This window comes from Ambystoma mexicanum, chromosome 3q (assembly GCF_040938575.1).
Source record: "Ambystoma mexicanum isolate Mex_15411 chromosome 3q, UKY_AmexF1_1, whole genome shotgun sequence".
NCBI lineage: Eukaryota > Metazoa > Chordata > Amphibia > Caudata > Ambystomatidae > Ambystoma > Ambystoma mexicanum.
In genome coordinates, this window is record NC_090926.1 from 876,502,434 (window position 1) to 876,509,181 (window position 6,748).

Consider the following 6,748-nt stretch of genomic DNA (forward strand, 5'->3'; position numbering starts at 1 on the left):
TATTTACCTTGGTTTTGGACTGCACCTTTTTCTCTAGGCTCTCTGTTTATATGCCTATTTTCATTGATGTTAATGCTCCTATTTGCTTGTTTAAATGAATTTCAAACTGTCAACTTTGTAGTGTTGAAGTTTGATGGTATATAGCTGGCTTTGTATGATGACTTTCTTACGTGTTAGACTTCTGATGCGGATGAAGACACTAATTTAGATCTGACATGATGGCCAGCATGTACAATAATGCCGTTCATTCCCTGGCATCGTTTCTATGAACTACGTGAGGCTTACTTTTTTTTTTTTCTTCTCTTCCTTTCAGAACTGGGAAATGCACCAGAAAAAGCCTGCTCGGAGGGCCGACTCCTCGAACATAACTTTCTCCCTTTAATATTGTAAGATTTGTTTTTAAAATCAAGATTTGTTTTGGAATGCATCTTGTGCCATGTACTCATTGAAACTGCACTGCCTTTGAACTTGTGATGGCCCAATCAATGTGTTCACTAGCTAAGCAGCAGCGCTAGAGTAATACCTTGTTCATAACTGGAGCTTCTTTGAACAAACCGGAGTAGCTCTTTTAAATGCAAGTTACATTTGTTTGCCAGTACTGGAAAATGGTGGGCACTAAGGAACAACCTTGAATGGGTGATCTGTCCAGGGAAGAACCCTGGATCGAGAAATTGTGATTGGATGGTGTGAGCTTCTTAATGTCAATGTATACATTGCTACTTACTTTTGGGGAGTACTAGTACTCGAGCAGATTTCCGTTGGGATTTGCCATGTCATTGCTGTCATGGAACTTGCCCCATAATACATGCTTACTGCACTGAAAGATGAGACTTCTTGGAGCAACTGATTACAGTATAGGGCTCTACAATAGTGTGAAAGAACATCTAGTAAAGGTTACACGCCCACCTGGCTGCCATTACATATTTAATCTGTTATGGCCTAAATATACATGAAAAACAACTTTACTCTTTACACAAATCTCTGTTCACAGCGGCCCTGCTGCACTCCTTTCTTTCAGGGGAAGATTCCTGCTCCCCTGAAACATGCACTGGTTACCAGTTTCATTGACCATATCCTTGCTACGGGTCCTGATGAAACTTCTGGAAGCTGTGATCACTCTGCTTTTACAGTTTTTGGAAGCTAATAATTGCCTGCACCCGTTTCAATCTGGTTTCAGGCCCTTGGTGGGCAGAGAATCAGTCATATCATCACTCCTGCATAATCTGGCAGTTTCCCAGGACTGGGGAGAGGGTGGTGTTAATCCTCCTCGACCTCTCCGCAGCTTTTGACATGGACCATGGAATTCTGCTGGCCCGCCTGGAGCGGGCAGGGATTGCAGGAGCTCTACTAGCTTCGTTCAATTAGTTACTTGCAGAGCAGACTCCAACCGTTTCAGGCTTGTCGGTCTTTTTCTTCCACACTGGCCTGCGGTGTCCCCCAGGGGTTGGTGTTGTCCCCCCTTTAGTTTAATCTGTTTTTTGGGTCCAGTGGCAGACATTATCTCTGAGTCGGGTTTTTTTTTTAATACACCCATGTCGATGACGCACAATTAGTGTTTTGGTTGGACTCCCCTTCTACTGAGCCTCCTGCCAAACTCAGAAATTGTCTCTCCGCCATAGGCAGGTGGATGTCTGCCAATTGGCTAAAACTCAATGGGGGGCGGGGACTGAAGTACTGGGGTAGGGCCCCCAAGCAGCTAGCAGTTCTTGGAGTTCAGTTTTGGCCCGACTCACTTGGCCCTCGTCCAACACCAAGTACATCTGTAAAAAGCTTAGGGGTGAGCCTTCTGTCTAGTGGCTCTTGTGAAGCACAGATTTCAGCTGTTTGTTATGCTGGTTTCGGCAAACTTGAACTGTTACCGTCTGATAGTCAGACCAACATGGTCACCTGAAACAATAATGGGATCTCTGAATTACTGCAATGGGATCCATCTGGGGCAGCAAAAATAACAGATGCAACGGTTGCAAGTACTTCATATTTCAGTAGCTTGACTGGCTATGAATGATCCTCGATTGGCCCCTTAGGCCATTCTGCTGCACTAACTTCACTGGCTTCCGATGGCATCTTGTATTGAGTTTAAGACTGTCACTCATCGGGCTCTTCACAATGCTGGTGCCAGAGCGTTACACCACACTAGGTATCTACATTCTTCCTCTCTGGTGCTCCTTAGAGTGCCAAGGCATCAGCAAGCCTGGTTAGGAGGGCGGGGCGCTCCTTCTTGGTGTTAGCCCCTACTTTATGGAATAGGCTTCAGAAATGTGCTTCAGTTTTTGTCATTGAGGAGCATCTCTCCTTTCCTAAAGCATTAAAAACCCCATATTTTTTTAACTGATTTGTTTTTTACATTGCTATGGCTCTCCCGCCGCTAGTACCCACCTGTGCTTAGCGCCTAGACGCCTGTGGGCCTTAGTTGCTTTTTATAAATCTTGTTACTTACTTGGCAGGGAGAGGTTGTTCATTGGTTCTGTGTGTTTACTATTGCATGTACATGACAATAAGTCTGTTCTCTGTTCATGTCGTCACTTGAGTGGTCTGAGCATTGTCTGAATAGAGGCAAATTGTTACCCCCACCTAGGGTGACAGCCTGACTGCGGTGAAAAGGAAATGGAACTAAGGAGAGCTGGAAACGAGCAGAGGTAGCAACATTGGAGACATACAGACGTCCTATAATGAGACCAAACATAAGTGATACTTGGGATGTATGGTTTTTGTCTAGATCAGTGCTCTTCAAACTGGGGGTCCTGAAGCATGTTGGGGGGGATGGGAGCAGACTCTTTAAACTGGGATTAAGATGACTGCTTTTAATATTTTTTTAAAAATGAAGGTGACGGTCTACCGTTTATATTTTTCTATGAAAAGCGATCTGCATTTATAGAGTCTGGGCCCCTGGGAGTTTGGGGGTTGGTAGGAGCTGAGAGAAAGTGGGGGGGCTTGGGATGAAAAGTTGGAATACCACTGGACTAGATCTTCCTAATCAGGTCAGCGGTACTGGAGGGAATTCTTACTGTGGTGGTGATTATTTATGCATGTTTGATTGCCTTGAGATGTGTCAGAGTGCTTAGGAATTGGGATAGTTGGATAAACGTTTTGGATTGCTCATGTTCTTGGGTATCTTGAGATCTCTAGTTGAATTGTCCCGTCCCACATAAGTTCTGTCTTTCGTGTCCTTTTTTCTGTGCCCTGATACTCGTGAGTTACCAGCGCATTACAATTAAATAAATGGGTAGATGGTTTTTGGTAATGTTCAGTGCACTAGTGGTAGTTGGCATTGTGCAGATTGAGTTCTACGGAGTGAGCTAGTTTCACAATCATCCAATTGTGCCCACCATTGTAGCAGATTGGTCTACAATGGAGATGTGTGTAACCTTTGTATCTAATAAATCGGTAAATAAACTACTGGTGTGTGGTATGGGAGAATTAAAGATGTCAACCGTACACTTCAACTGAAGGTTTTCATGTATTTCTTTGTCGTCGCCATGGCGGTTTCCTGCGTGTGACCTGCTTAGCCCCGCATTAATTGTGTTTACACCCTAGCATAGTACAATGGCAAAACACTGGGTAGTTAAAATCTCTGGGGTTATACACCCTGTATGAATGCGAATATGCCCCTTAGTTTTGGACCGCACCTTTTCCTCTAGGCTCTTTTTATACACTTATTTTCATTGATGTGAATGCTCGTTCAAATGAATTCCAACTTGTCAACTGTGTAGTGCTGAAGGGTTATTGTATATAGCTGGCTCTGTAAGATGACATTCTTACGCGTTAGACTTCTGATGCAGATGAAGACACAAATTTAGATCTGACATGATAGCCAGCATGTGCAATAATGCCGTTCATTCACCTGGCATTGTTTCTATGAACTATGTGGGTCTAACGATTTTCTTTCTTCCATTCCTTTCAGAACTGAGAAATGCACCAGACAAAACCTGCTCGGAGGGTCGTCTCCTCGAACATGACTTACTCCCTGTAATATTGTAAGATTTGTTTTTAAAATGAAGATTTGTTTTGGAATGTATCTTGTGCCATGTACTCATTGAAGCTGCACTGCCTTTGAACTTGTGATGGCCCAATCAACGGCTTCACTTGCTAAGCAGCAGTGCTAGAGTAATATCTTGTTCATAACTGGAGCTTCTTTGAACAAACCGGAGTAGCTCTTTTAAAAGCTAGTTACATTTGTTTGCCAGTACTGGAAAAGGGTGGGCACTAAGGAACGGCCTTAAATTGGTGTATCGTCCAGGGAAGAAACCTTGATCGATATTGTGATTGGATGGCGTGAGCGTATTCATGTCAATTTTAGAAGTTGCTACATTCTTTTTCGTGGCCAATATCAAAGTTGTCCTTGTTGGGGCCATTGGGGCTTATACCTGGGTACTCTGTGGTCTCGTATCCTTGTTCCTTCCTAGATGTACTTTTTGACACTGCTGCTTTTTAAATCACTTCTTCATACCACATCCTTTTTCTGTTTCAGACCGCATGTTTGTTTACTTGTGCACCAAGACTTTCGATTGCGATGTAACTCTAGGTCACTAAAAATGGTACCCCCTAAGAGGTGTTTTAAGAGCATTTATTTTTTTCTCAACTTAATTTGATAATTATCCTCTGCAGAATTTAAAGAAAATTATGTTGTAGTAATCTACACTAGTTTCCAGCGGGATCCACCCACCGGAAATTCGGTTTATCAGCAAGGTTTAGAGCGGTCTTGACATGGGATCCACTCATGTACCCTTAACCTAATAGTCGAGTGTCCTGCACCCTAGAGCTGGCTCACGCTGGGGAGTTCTTTGACCTGCTAGATTCCAATTGCATGTTGGGAAGAGTAAAACGTTTTCAGCTTAGCATGTTAGTGTGAGTAGATTGTGGGGAAGGTGATTCCAGTTTTTTTAATTTATTTTAAAGTGGTGCAGGTAATATATCATACGTTTTTGTACTTTGAATTAGAATTGTATTGAAACTGATGGCACTGTCTGTGGTTTCTCCTTAACCAGTTTGCTCCACGACGTTCTCGTCACAGGGCATCAGTCAAATATCTCAAATGCCTAAAGTTATATTCTGCATAATGTAGGTGTGGAGTGGCTTTTCTGTGTGGCAAGCCTACCTGTGGCAAAATAACAAATCTACTGCAGATTTGCTGTAAATTCTATTGCCTAACTTGTGTAGGCAAGGGTGTGAAACATTGCCTTGCAGTGATTGCACACTCGTGAACCTCCCATGTTCACCCTTTTGTGCCATACTTGGCCCCTTGATTGAGTAGGGGAAGTTGCTCATGCCGTGGGGGTTTCTTGGCATTGAGTAGCTGGCAGGAAGATGTACTGCACTAAGCCGGAGAACCAGCTAGTAGGAGGAGGATTATGTTTAGGGGCCAAATGGTCCTTGGTTACATGGTGGAAGGTTCCAACCGCTTAATTTCTATATGGTACAGTAAGGTGGGAGTTGTCATTCTCGCAAAGACCTGTGTATCTGTATGTAACCCCCAATGTGGCACCAAATGGCCTACAACCATTCAAACGCTACCGTAACATTAATGGCAAAAACCCACCTACATACTATATTCCAAGTAATGCACAAATGCTACAGATATCTGGCATCTGTTATTCCCCCACCCCCCCTCGTTTGTTTACCTTACTTGATAAGACCTGCTTAGGTAATGCCTAGATGTGAATTGCTTAATCTTTTCACTTAATCTATGTACAATAATTTTTATTCTAGAGCTGGCTGAGGACTCTGGTCTTATTCGACTAGGGTATCTCATCTTGGATGATAACTAGTAGTTTCTTCCTGGAGTGTACCTGGTGCCTTTCATGGCACACAGCTTCTATCAAATAATGCTTTATTGGCCTAATAGCTTCAATTAAAATGTGCTTCAGCTCTCCAGCATGTCACCTAATTTATAGGCCTTATAGTTATGGTATTCTTGTCAACCAGTTGCCTCTGTTGGGGGCGGGGGGCTTTGTAATATGTTTTAGTGGTTTCTCTACTGGCCAGCACATTTTGAATCTTAGGCTATATGTATAGAGAGATGGCTGGGTTACCTAAAATGTAGTCCTTTTCCCATACATGCGCTGCTCATCTGGCTGCAGAATCTTCCCTTACTACAGCATATATTATGCACTATTTGTAGATCACCTTATTGTGATTGTTGTAGCCTTGAATTACTTCTTGCTGTATTCTGGAAGTTCTACTGACCATAAATGAGACGTACAGTATAAAATGTAGATTTCATTACACAGGCGTTGCAAGATCAGCAACTAGTTAGTACTCAAGCTGATTTGTGTTGGGATTTGCCATGTCGGTGAATGTTATTGCTGTCATGGGACTTGCCCCCTAATATATATTTACCTGGCAGGCAAAGGTTGTTGTGTGTATTTACTATTGCATGTACATGACCATAAACGCTGTTATTCTCATCTGTTCATGTCATCACTTGAGTGTCCTGAGCGTTGTCTGAAATGAAGGCAAATTGTTACTCCCATCTAGGGTGGCAGCCTGACTGCGGTGAAAAGGGGCTAAGGAGAGCTGGAAAGAAGAGGTAGTAACATTGGAGACATACAGCCTTCATGTAGTGAGACTGAAACAGAAGTGATACTTGGGATGTATGTTTTTTGACTAGATTAGTGGTCTTCAAACTGGGGGTGCCTGAAGGATGCCGTGGGCGCAGGGGGCAGACTCTTTAAAAAGGGATTAAGATGACTGCTTTCAATATAAAAATAATAATGGTACACAGTCTGCATTTTTAGAGAGCCTTGGGCCA

General features: G+C 43.0%; 2 non-coding genes across 2 annotated transcripts; both read left to right on the forward strand.

Annotated features, from left to right (window-relative positions):
• The first annotated feature begins 451 nt into the window (after positions 1-451).
• Positions 452-587, forward strand: LOC138448238 (small nucleolar RNA SNORA50). The gene has a single exon (XR_011260081.1). It is a non-coding gene; the product is annotated as a small nucleolar RNA SNORA50 (small nucleolar RNA).
• Positions 588-4,039: 3,452 nt separating this feature from the next.
• LOC138448236 (small nucleolar RNA SNORA50) lies at positions 4,040-4,175 on the forward strand. The gene has a single exon (XR_011260079.1). It is a non-coding gene; the product is annotated as a small nucleolar RNA SNORA50 (small nucleolar RNA).
• Positions 4,176-6,748: the final 2,573 nt, after the last annotated feature.